Source organism: Gracilinanus agilis, chromosome 1 (assembly GCF_016433145.1).
Source record: "Gracilinanus agilis isolate LMUSP501 chromosome 1, AgileGrace, whole genome shotgun sequence".
Classification (NCBI taxonomy): domain Eukaryota; kingdom Metazoa; phylum Chordata; class Mammalia; order Didelphimorphia; family Didelphidae; genus Gracilinanus; species Gracilinanus agilis.
Window position 1 is genome coordinate 248,263,836 of NC_058130.1, and position 13,534 is coordinate 248,277,369.

General features: G+C 38.0%; 1 protein-coding gene across 1 annotated transcript in view; it reads left to right on the top strand.

Moving 5' to 3' along the window:
* Nucleotides 1–13,534, top strand: part of SLC24A2 (solute carrier family 24 member 2) — a 328,495-nt gene that overhangs the window by 252,674 nt on the left and 62,287 nt on the right. The window lies entirely within an intron of this gene.

A 13,534-nucleotide genomic window follows, 5' to 3' on the forward strand; every position in this document is an offset into this window, starting at 1 on the left:
AGGGAGGGAGGGAAGGAGGGAGGGAGGGAGGGAGGGAAGAATCTGAATACCTGGATTCAAGTTTCATCTCCTGGACATACTCTCTATGTCTATGAACATGTTATAAAATCACTATAAAACAATATATATGTTATAATATAATCATGTTGTTATTATATCTGTGGCTTCCTTCTCAATCTACCAGACTTAAAGGATTCCATGGGTCCCTAGATTAAAGGGGCAGGAATACAACTTTATATAGCTATGCTAATGGTACTATAATACCTTATTTGCTTGACAATGTTTGCAGAAAATGGGGCAGCTAGGTGGCAAAATGGATGGAGAAGACTCATCTTCCTGAATTTAAATCCTGCCTTAGACATTGACTGACTGTGTGACTCTGGGCAAGTCATGTAACCTGTTTGCCTCAGTTTCCTCATCTGTAAAATGAGCTGGAGAAGGAAATGACAAACCATTCCAGTATTTTAACCAAAAAATCCTCAAATGTAGTCACAACAAATCATTCCTAACTGAAAAACAACAAATTTATATAAAATCCTCTTTCCAAACTGAAAAGACTCCAGAGAATGTTGCCAAGTGGCACTGCTGTCTTTTCTTTCATCATTTATTTCTGACCCTGAGTCTTGTTGTCCTCTTATAATCAATTCAAGATCTGAGTTGGCAGAATTATTTGTGCCCACATGGACAAGCAGTATGAGGCAGGAATCAAGAAAGTTGAGGAGTTCTGCTATTACTGCCTCCAATTTAGACCTTCAGCAGGTAGCCCACCCCCTAGAACACTATGGTCTAGATGGCAGATGGCTGCCTTTGTCCCTATCAGGAGAGAGTCTACTACTATCAGAAGGGGCCAGTACTCTGACCTTCCCTTTTGCTGAATTGCTTTGGGAAGGAAAATTTCCCCAAACTTAAGTTTTTTCATCCACAAAATGAGAAGGTGAGAATAGATGAATGACCTCCATTGCTCCTTGCATCTCTAAATCTATGTCCCTATGATCCTAAGAATTCAAGGAAGCAAAAATGAGAATCCGTGTGCACCAGTCTGTCAAATTGTCAACATAGGGGCAAGATGTTCTTCAACCAAGGAACTAATGGCTGGGAGCCAGGAAACCTAGATTTTTAATCTCAGATCAGTCATTGATTAATTGGTGGAAAGTTATTTAATCGCTCTTGTTTTTTTACCTCTTCTTGAAAATGAGAGACTTGTATTAGATGACTTCTAAGTTTCCTCCCATCTCTGACATTCTCTGATTCTGCAAATAGCTCTGAAAGTAATTTTGAAAATGTAAGATTATCGGCAAATGTTCAATAGTATTCTTTTTTTTTTTTTTAAATTTTAATTTAACTGTTGGAAGTTTGGATGTGAAATCCTTAGTCTTTTTTTTTAATTTTATTTTTTTTTAAACCCTTGTACTTCGGTGTATTGTCTCATAGGTGGAAGATTGGTAAGGGTGGGCAATGGGGGTCAAGTGACTTGCCCAGGGTCACACAGCTGGGAAGTGGCTGAGGCCGGGTTTGAACCTAGGACCTCCTGTCTCTAGGCCTGACTCTCACTCCACTGAGCTACCCAGCTGCCCCCTCAATAGTATTCTTAATGCTGGTACTGGTTCCTTTATTCTTCCAATACAGTGTCAGTCTGCTTTCTTTTAAAGTTCCCACAATGGCTAGGAAAGTGACTTCCACAGAGTAGACTTTCTTTGCTCAATTTATTCAAATATGGCCAGTTTTATTTTAAAGTCAGGTAGATTTTTGAGCATTTACTATGTGCCAGGCTCTGTGCTAAGCAGTAAAAAAAATACAAATAGCAAAAATTCAATCCCTCCACTCAAGGATTTCACAGTTCTAAGAGCGGGAATGACATGCAAACAACAATGTACATACAAGATCTATACGCGTTATAAATAGGAAGTCATTTGAGAGAAAAGAGAGAGGCAAAAGGGACCAGGAAAGCCCTCTCACAGAAAGTGTTATTTAAATGGAGTCTTTAAGGGATCCAGTAAAGCCAGGAGGCAAAAGCAAGGAGGGAGAATTCCAGGCATGGAGGATAGCCAATGAAAAAGGCCCAAATTGGGAGATGGAATGTCATGTTTGAGCAACAGCAAGTAGGCCATTATCTCTGGGTGGCAGAAAACTTGGAAAGAAATAAAGTATAAGAAGAATGAAATGGGGAGCAGTGAGGCGGCTCAGTGGATAGAGCACCAAATCTGTAGTCAGGAGGTCCTGGGTTCAAATCTGACCTCAGAGACTTCATAGCTGTGTGACCATGGGCAAGTCACTTGCCTTGGAACTAAAATTTAGTATTGATTCTAAGACAAAAGATAAAGACTTTAAAAGGAAGAGAAAGTGTAGAAAGGTAGAAAGAGGCCAGATGGCTAAGGACTTTAAAAGCCAAATGGGGGGGGGGGGGGCAGCTGGGTAGCTCAGTGGAGTGAGAGTCAGGCCTAGAGACAGGAGGTCCTAGGTTCAAACCTGGCCTCAGCCACTTCCCAGCTGTGTGACCCTGGGCAAGTCACTTGACCCCCATTGCCCACCCTTACCAATCTTCCACCTATGAGACAATACACCGAAGTACAAGGGTTAAAAAAAAAAAAGCCAAATGGAGATTGAGTCATGAAACTAGAAACCTAAAAGCAAAGTTTCACAAAGTATTAAGTCATTTTTACTACTTTGGTTATATTATCTTCTTGCTGGTAAAAATCAGAGTCTTAAGATGCTTCTTCGAGTATTTTTTTAAAATCTAGATTGAAAGAGAATGAAGTATAGAGTGCTGACTTTATTCAAGGAGATCATGTACCTGGCACATTAAAAAAAAAAAAAAAAGACCCTTATCTTCTGTCTTAGAATCAATACTAAGCATGGGTTCCAAGACAGAAGAGCAATAAGAGCTAGGCAATTGGAGTTAAGTGAACTTGCCCAGCATGCTGCAGCTAGAAAGTGTCCAAGGGGGGCAGCTGGGTGGCTCAGAGGATTGAGAGCCAGGCCTAGAGATGGGAGGTCCTAGGTTCAAATCTGGCCTCAGACACTTCCTAGCTGTGTGACTCTGGGCAAGTCACTTAACCCCCATTGCCTACCCTTACCACTCTTCTGCCTTGGAGGCAATACACAGTATTGACTCCAAGATGGAAGGTAAGGGTTTATAAAAAAAAAAAGAAAAAGAAAGTGTCTGAGGCCAAATTTGAACTCAAGACCTCCCATCTCTACCAAGTCACCTGCCCCTATCACCTTCTTTCAAATTATAGTTATTGTTTACATACAAGATTTAATATTCTTTTTTTTTCAGTTCCAAATTCTCTACCTCTACCCCTTCCCCCACCCATTGAGAAAGCCAGAAATACCCATTTTACAAATGAAATCACGTAAAACATTTTCACATCGACCAAGTTGGGAAAAAAAGCAAGAAAATAAAGTGAAAAAAATTATACTTCAATCAATGAATATTCATCAATTCTCTTTCTAGAAGTAGATAGCTTTTTTCCTCATGAGTCCTTTGGAAATGAAGATCACCGCATTCATTAGATAGCTAAGTCTTTCACAGTTTATAAAAACTAGTGGCACTTTTACCAAACAAAAGGTATACAGTTTTATAGATCTATGGGCATAATTCTAAATTGTCCTCTAAAATGAATGGACTAGTTTACAAATGAACCAACAATTCATTCATATACCTATTTTTCTATATGTCCTCTCTACATTTCCATATTATCCATTTCTGTAAGTGAATAATCTTATAAAACCAAACCCCCAAAATATATACCCAAATGAACAAATGATAAATCATTTCATATGACTATTGATAGCTTTCATTTCTTCTTCTGAAAACAGACTATTCTCTGCAGATTCTATCCTGTATAATTAATCCAGTGTTTTAAAGAACATATTTATAATTGAAATAATTGTATATTAACACCTTATCCCCTAGAACTCTCTTTAGCATACATCTTAAATATGTAATGAAATCCATTTTTTTTTAAATCCAGGCTGAGACAAGCCTCTTTGGGTGGGCCTTTTGGTTTTCTATCTTACATTCGGTAAAGCTTAGAAATCATCTGATTTTTAAAGTACTCAGTGCTAATTAGCCCCTGCTAATTGCTTTGCTGATGTAATCCTTTTGATTATAGCAGACACAGCTGAGTTCAGCTACACCTAAGAACAAGCTAACTTTACCAAGTATGCCTTGCCCTGGTGATGATTCAGAGAGAGAAATCTCAAAGAACTGTTCTCTTTCATCGGAAACTCAGCATTTTCTTGCATTTTTGTATGACTGCTCTAGTCAGCTGCCAGGCTAGTCCATGTGTGCTCATGTATATGAAACAACTCTGTAAAAGGACTTACCTAGCACTGAATTCATAGAATATCTCTCCCTGCTACTTTGGTGTATGAGTAAAACCTTTAAATACGCATGGACTTGAAAGGGAGCAAGGGAGGCTAAAGGAAGCAAAAGCTCCTCCCTCCAAACTCTAAAAATCTGAAAAACATCTAGCTTTTAAAAAATTATAGTTTACTCCTTAAGGTGAGCTGTTCCATTTAGAGATATGGTCATGTGTATATTTTGGTTATGTTTATTTCCTTTTGCCTTTGAGATTCCTCTTTGTCTTTAGGGAAATCAGTTTCCTTGTTTTCTTAGGTAAGCATCCAGCTGAGGCCCCTTGGGAGAAAAGATCTTATAGGAACCAATCACATTTCTAGGAAAAGAAAAAAACTTTGACTCAATGAATTATAGAATTTAGAGGTGATCTAATCTGGCCTCCTTGATGGCTTTTCTCCTCTTCTCTATTTTAAAATCACATATTGCCTTTCCAGTGTTCAGCACATCTGGTCACCCTTTGGGAGTTTATTTCCTCATTTATTTCCTTCCAGCATTAGACTTTCTAAATGAAGAATAGTTTCTAAGCTCTTTCTTCATGGGAAAAAAAAAAAGCTTCCCAGCAGCTGGGATTTTTCCTATAGGTGACCCTCAGTTTTATGAAGATAGGCTATTTCTCACATTCCTTGCTGCTTTGAACATTATAACTAAATAAAAGGCAAGGCTTAGGAATCTAGGGAGGGAAAGGATTGAAAAACTGTCATGCACAGTTGATGAGACAGTCCAAGAAAGAGCAATAGTAAAAAAATAAAAGTTGTTTTGTTGTTCAGTTATGTACAATTCTTCATGACCCTAGTTGGGGGTTTCTTGGCAAAGATAATAAGGGCATTTTGCCATTTCCTCCCCCAGCTCATTTCACCAATGAGGAAAGGGAGGCACATTGGGTTAAGTAACTTGCCAGGGTTGGAGCCCAGAGTTGAGTCTTCTTGACTCCGGTCCCAGCACTCTAAACACTGTGCCATCTAGCTGCCCCCAAAATAAAAAAATATAAAAGTAATTTCCCTACTGTTTCTGAGAAAGACAGCATTGTTATAAAGGATGTCACTAAAAATAGGGCATAAGAGAAAGTACATTTTTATATTAATATTGGTACAAAATCTTAAATTTATATACTAACTTTCTTCCTTTTCTTCCATATTTATCTGTGAAAAGGTTCCATTTCCCAAATCTGAAACACAAAATTCCCAGACTCCCCTCTCCATCCTAGCCACCAAAACTCCCAGCCATTCAGAGAGCAAATTTTCAGAGAGCAATTTTTTGAGGCATCTAGCTGACTCAGTGGAAACAGAACCTCCGTGGTTCAGATCTGGCCTCAAATACTTCTTAGCTCTCATTTAAGCCCAGTTGCCTAGCACTTAACATTCTTTTGCCTTGGAACCAATACTTAGTATCAAGACAGAAGGTAAGGACTTTAATTTTTTTTTAACAGATTTTTTTTCTGTAAATGACAATGGTGGAATTGCCCTATTCGTATTGTTGAAAAATAGAAAATGGCCAAGATTTTTTAAATCTCTTTTATTAAATTGGTCATCCAACCTCAGGCTGTCAGTGTTTGAGGAATTTAATCTTGAGCCATCAGCCTCACTGAATATGGTAAGCTTGTTGGGAACATTGGCTTTTGACCCTTCACTTATCATTGAATCTCAGCTTCCAGCATTATGCCTTCTGCCCTAAAACCCCTAAACCCTTCATGAATCAACTCAAATGCTGGTCTTTTTTTTAAAATTTATAATAATATATCATATGTGGGTCTTAAAGAGGCCTTTCTTCATTCACAAAGTTGCTAGTTATCCCACTCCCCCTCACCACCATCACTTTGTGTTTTTTGGTCCATATGTTATAACTATCTGGGAATATATTATGCCACCCTGATAAAAAGCAGGTACCTGGAGGGCATTTTTTTTTCTTCCTAGCTCCATTTTCCCCTTAGCACATTGCTAGCACATTGTAAGGGCTTAATATATGCTTTGCTAATTAATTGATTGACTTTCCTTAGTCTATATGCCTGTTTGACTTTCCAAGTTCAGGGCTGGGCTGCATTCTATCGCTCACTGCCTTGCCCCTTTCTTCAGGTTCTACTGTAACTGGACAACTGATTCTGATCTCTCTTTTCTCTTTCTCTTTTACCCCATGTCTATACACGCTCCAGACTGCAAGCATACATTTTCTAGAGCTTATTTACAAGGGAAAAGAGAATATACACATTCAAAAATAGCATACCAAGATCAGGCAATTAGAAATTCATATAAAATAAAAATACCCTAGTTTCTCAAATAGATGATAAACTTGCTGAGCTATAGCTCAGCTATAATTCCCCAGACCTAGATTATTCCATTATGGTCCTCCTCACTTGGAGAACACCAGGTGGTCTGTTGGATAGAATGTTAGACCTGAAGTCAGGAAGACCTGGGTTCAAATGTAACCCTAGATCAGTTTCCCAAAGTGGGCACCACCGCCCCCTGGTGGGTGCTGCAGCGATCCAGGGGAGCAGTGATGGCCACAGGTGCATTTATCTTTCCTATTAATTGCTATTAAATTTTTTAAAAATTAATTTCCAGGGGGCTAAGTAATATTTTTTCTAGAAAGGGGGTGGTAGGCCAAAAAAGTTTGGGAACCACTGGGCTAGATAGTTCCCAGTGAACAGGATATAATCTACCTTGGAAAGAGATGAAAGAGTAAATGGCAGGGGAAGCTAGGTGGCACAGTAGAGAGAGTACAAGACCTGGAGTCAGAAGGACCTGGGTTCAAATGTGGCCTCGGGCATGTCCCAGCCTGGGCAACTCATTTAATCCTGTTTGCCTCTCCCTTACTTTTCTGTCTTGCTTTTTTTTTTAAAGAGTGAAATATGTTTGTGTTACCCTGACTGGATAATTTGAAAGTAGAATCACATATTCAAAGTGTAAAAAATAAATACTGAATCTGTCAAACATTGTGGCTCATGTCACTGGATACTTTCCCGAATATACCATTATTATGCTTCCTTAGGATAAGAACAACTTTAGTCTCTGAGCAAACAATAAAATAAAATAACCATGAAGCTGTTTTATATACCTTTGCCACTAATGTCTTAATCTAGTGCTTTATCACATAATATATATCATAACACTCATAGAAGTTATTCCAGCAGAGTAAAACCATTGGTAAATCCTATTATACGATAATGGTGTGAATACTTTTCTATCCAGAACCTGCCTCACTAATCTCAGAAAAGCTGGGCACCAAGTTACCCCTGGGATGAGAAATATTTTAACCCCAGGAGCCATCCATCAAAGACAATTTACTAATTTGTGGAGGGGTGAGATCTGAATTGACATACTCATCTCTAGACTCCAAGCACTTTCATTGTCTTTTCCCCTTGCCTGAAATACTATCATCCCGCCTCACCTCCATCACCTGCCAGCTCTCCAGGCAGCCTCCCAGTTAAAATCCCATCTTCCAAAAGAATTCTTTCCTGATTCCAATTTATCTTGTATGTATCTTGTTTGTACATGATGATTTGCATGTAATCTCCGAATGTGAGCTCCTTGAAGGCAAGAAGTATCCTTTGCTTTCTTTGGGTCCCCAGAGCTTAGCTCAATACCTGGAACATAGTAGGGGCTTAATAAATGCTTAGTGATGGGGCAGCTGGGTGCTCAGTGGATTGAGAGCCAAGCCTAGAGATAGGAAGTTCTAGGTTCAAATCTGGCCTCAGACAATTCCTAGTTGTGTGACCCTGGGCAAGTCACTTAACCCCCATTGCCTAGCCCTTACCACTCTTCTGCCTTGGAACCAATACATTGTATTGATTCTAAGAAGGAAAGGGTTTTAAAAAAATAAAATGAAAAAATGAAAAACAAATGCTTAGTGACTGATTGGTAGAAAGAGAACTCACCCAGAGGAAATCATAGAGCCTTGAGGTAATATGCTCATTTGAAGTTTATGGAGACACATTTAGATTTTATCTTTAAAGGTCAAATTCAAGAGTGTCCTCTGAAGAACCTCTATTTATCATCAACCTAAAATACATTTCAAGGGCTGTTTGTTAATACAAAGAAAAGACTCCATTATCGACTCAAATAAAATTACAAATGTTAATAACATTAGTCATTCTATTCCAGTTGGTAACAAAATTATAAGAAGAATTTATGGAGCTCTTTTAAATCATCCTACAATAGCCTTTATGTTCATAGACTTTTTATGATTTGCATCAGCAATTGATTTGTAAAACCCAAGAAAATTGCACTGAAACCAATATACAATAGCATTAGGAAAAAAGAAACTAACTTGTCTTTAGATTGCATCTCAGAAATTATTCAGCCAACCTTCAAAGCGAAGGCAAAAGCAATCACCTCTCACCAGAATGTCTCCATGCATTATTATAAAATAATGTCTCAGCTTTTTCACAAAGAAGGTCAAACAGCCTCCCACAAAACATTTTGAGACCTTGTTCTCATTTCAGTTTTCCCCAAAAAACCTGTGATTTCATTGTTATTGGAGACTCCCTCTGGCATTACAGATTAGCTACTGTTTTGCAACTTGCAGTCTGAAAAATTAAGCAAATCATCCAGGGTCGTACAGCCAAATGTGCCAGAGAGAGGATTTGAATCTAGGTCTTCCCAGCTTGCTATCCATTAAAATTCATAAGTATAGGAAAATGCTAATCTTTTAACAACTTCAATTTCAATTCTTCTAGTTCAGGAGATCCATGGAGAAGCTCTGAAAAAAAAATCTCAGCCTACATTTCTCTCCAAGTTGGTTACTTTTGGTGCTTTAAAGTTTAAGAAATTAAGAATAATGGGCAACAAGGTGGGTCAGTGGATAGAGCATTATCTTATGGGGAAAAAAACTGGGAGTTAAGTTAAATATTATCAGGGTTCTGAGGAAGAGCAAGTAAGAGGCAAGACAAGGCCTGGGATTAACAAGTTGGGGAAATACAATTTAGAATGGGTTTGGCAGTTGGAGGCCCAACTTGCCAACACAGATCCACCTAGCCAGGGAGTTTGTGAAACTAGCAAGTGAGTAGACTGACAATAGGCTTTATAAACAGGGTTTAATTCAATGAACTATAGTCTGAAAGATGGGAAAAGGGGGTTCTATTCTACCAGTCTATGGGCAAGCCTCAGGGTCTGGGAATGAACTTATCTACTCTAAGTTAGAGACCATAGCAGGGCAGGGCGCAATGGAGATCAGGAATGAAAGTGGGATCCTCAGTGCTGAGTCCTGTCAAAATCCAGCGATGATACAGCTTTCCCACGTCTTCAGCCAGTACTCCTTCAGTTGGGTAAGTCAGGGAGCTAAACTAAACTGAGCTGATCAGCAACCCAGGTTAGGTTTTAAAGTCTCAACCAAACCTCCCACAGGCAGATGACTTTCTTCCTTCTGGATATCAGGGTACAAACTCCACTTCCTCTGAGGTCTCCCAGGGGGTCAGTTACAATTTGTCTCCAGCCACCATGGAGTCCATCTCAGAGAGAGAAGCAACACTTCCTGCTTCCCCATTCCATTTAGAATTCTCCAGCCCTGTTTGCCAAGCCTCCCGACTAACTAATCTTAAACATCTTATTAATTTATCTCACAACAATTAGAAGGACCTGGATTCAAATTTGACCTCAGATACTTCCTAGCTGTATGACCTGGGGCAAGTCCCTTAACCCTAATTGCCTAACCCTTTCCACTCTTCTGTCTTACAATGGATTCTAAGACAAAAGGTAAGGGTTTTTTTTTTTTTTAAAGTAAAGAATAAGAAAGTGAAAGAGAAGAGAGTAGAGGAAAAAAGGATGGAAAAAAGAAGAAATGGAGTATTCAAAAGAAATAGGAAAACATACAAATTAATAAGTGAAGAAAAAGAAAATAAACAGACATTTTAAAATCTGAATTTTAGAAAACAAAAGCATAACTTGTAAGGATAAAGAAGAAGAAATTCTCTTTTGCTCCAAAATGGTCTCCCCACCCCAACAGAATTTCTCTCAGCCAATAAACATTAAGCTTCTATTATATACAAGGCATTGTGATTAGCATAAGAGATACAAAAAGGGCCAAGAAATAGTCCCTACCCTTAAGGAGCTCACAATCTTATGGAGGAGACAAGAAGTAAATAAACATGTACAATTAAGCTATGTACAGGATAAATAGGAAACAGTTAAAATGGGGAAGATACTGGAATTCAGAGGGTTTGGGAAAGGCTAACTTTAGAACAGTGATTCCCAAACTTTTTTGGCCTACCGCCCCCTTTCCAGAAAAAAATATTACTTAGCACCCTGGAAATTATTTTTTTTTAATTTTAATAGCAATTAATAGGAAAGATATATGTATTAATGTTTCTGCCTTTTTGTAAAACATAGTAAAGAAAGGTGTAATTAGAAACATTGAACTTTGAAATTATGAAACTATTTATTGAACTCAGAATAGAATGTAATACAAAAAAAGTTAAAACATTCAAAATCATCTTAATGAGAAGGATGAACCTGGTATGCTGATACCAATTTAGAAATCCTTGGCTCTATTTTCATCAGCGGTAATCTTAAATCACCACGATTGACTATTTGCAACTGGTTTCTTTTTTTTTTCTTGTTAATAAATTGGTTACCGCTCTGAATCCACGGTCCAAAATGCACCTGTGGCCATCACCACCTCCTGGATTGCTGCAGCACCCACAAGGGGGTGGTGGCACCCACTTTGGGAATCACTGCTTTAGAAGATGAGATTTTATTTGGAACTTAAAGGAAGCCACAGAAACTTTAGGTAGAGAGAGGAAGGAGGACATTTCAGACATGGGAGATAGAAGCAGAGAAACTTCTGGCAGAAAATCAAAGAAGCCAGGGACTCTGCATGAAAGAATACATGGTAGAGAGTAAGGAATAAGAAGACAGGAAAGGTAGGAGGGGGCTTGCTTATGAAGGGCTTTGAATAAACAACAGAGCATTCTGTATTTGATCCTGGCATAGAGTTTATGGAGGAGAGTGATAAGGTCAGACCTTCATTTTAGGAAAAATCACTTCAATGGTTGAATGGGGGATGAATTAGTATGGAGAGAGCCTTGAGGCAGACGAACCAGCAGACATATGCATTAGTCCAGGAATAAGGTGAGTAGAGCTTCTAACCCTCAGGGTGGTGGTAATGTCAAATGAGAGAAAGGTAAGTATTGGAGAGATGTTGGAGAGAGGTGAAATCTAAAGGCTTTTTTTAACAACAGATTGGGATACTGGGAGTACTGGTGGGACATACAGTAAGGAGTCCAGGAATGACTCCTAGGTTGTCAGCCTGAGGGACTTGGATGATGATATTGTCCTCTACATAACTGGGAAGGTAGGAGGAGATGGGAAGGTGTATAGGGAAAAATAATGAGTTCAGTCTAATTATGGTTTGTTGTTTAGAACTTTTTCTTTTCTTTTTTTAAGTCAAAGATATTTTATTTTTCCAATTACATATAATAATTTTCAACATATGTTTTCCAAAATTATAAGATCTAAACTATATCCTTCCCTCTCCTTCCTTCCCCCAACTCAGAGATGGTAAGCAATTTGTTGTTTATCCTTCATTTTTGAAAAGAGCCAATGACATCATGGGGTGATGTCTTGACTTCTGCATGAATTGAATTTAATTGAGGGTCCTTAGCAAAAGAGGTAGTATTGTGTAGTTGATGGAAAGCTGACCTAGAAGACATAGGTTCAAAGTTTCTACCTCTGACAGACCAACTGAGTTACTCTAGACAAGTCACTTAACTTCCCAGTTCCAGGTATGTCAGAATCCTGCAAAATTCCCACGTGCTTTTGGAACCAGGTAAAATATAATTGGGAGAGGGTAGCTAGGTGTTTCGACGGATTGAAAGCCAGACCTGAAAATGAGAAGTCCTGGGTTCTAATCTGTTTTCAGATACTTCCTAGCTGTGTGACTATAGGCAAAAAAAAAAAAGGTTTAAAATGGGTTTTAAATATATTTGTATATTTAAACATGTACAATTGGAGCATGTTTAACAAAATAAATAAAAATACAGAACAACATAGATGGTGTTAGTTTGTGGTTTTCTAAGTCAGTATATGGCCAGCAATGTTCTGTTTCTATTTGAGTTTAACCCCACTGCCTAGTCAACCCTAAGACTTAGTTGCAAAGAATTTCCTCACCTTGGAATTGCTTTTTGTCAATGAAATCACAGATCTAGACCCTATCCTTAGCAAACATCTTTATTGTCACCTAATTTTGCTTTAAACTACCTCAATCGTAAGGAACCACAATTGTGAAATATTGCACATGCTATGGCGTTGATTCACTGGCTAAATTTGCTGAACTGCCTTTTTTCATATTCTTCAATTTCTTGTTACAAATGATGGCTTGATAGGTAGGGAAGGAAGAGGGACATCAGGAAGTAAAAGTGGTATAAAAAGCAAAGATATTAATAAAAACTTAAAATTGAAAAAAGTAAAGCTAGTAACTCACCACATGTTCTTGACCAGCTTCAATGATACTAGTTTAGGGACCATGAAACTTGTCATCCCTTTTGACAGATACAGGATTTGACCACTCGCCACTTAATATCCCAGAGCTTGTCCTAATGTCAAATGCAATATCATATCCATTCCATCTCTAACTGTTAGAGTTTAGAAACCTTGCATTTCCTGAGCACAGCAAAAAATGTCTTTAAGGTTAGGTCGAGAGATCAGAGAAGCAGATCTGCAAATATCATTTTATTAGGCAAATTAGTAATAGGTGTCCTACTTTCATATTTTAAGTTTGCAAAATGTCCATCATGCCAGTGAAAAAGGAAAACACCTGTCTGCCATTTGTCAAATATTCTTTATTTTAAAACCTTATTCCATGCTAAGATATAACCCTATGTTAGAAGTCATTTTACTTTTGAGAGGTTCTAACTCTTAGCATTGTTCATTCTTGTGTAAAACACAATTTTGTAGAAGTTATAATATTCTGAACTAATTTTTTTTCCTATTCTTCAATTTCTTGTTACAAAGGATGGCTCAATAGGTAGAGAAGGAAAAGTGAGAGGAAGTTAAAAGAATGTAAAAAGAGAAGATTTTTGGCAAAAACTAAAAACTATAAAGATTAAAATAAAAGTGTCTTCTGGAAAGCTTTGTGTTCAGCAAGAATTATACCTAAAAACCTAACTTCTAGATTTATATTTCTCTCCCTGTTCAAATTCTTCCCCAAAACATATACTTCTCTCATAAGCTATCCAATGAGATT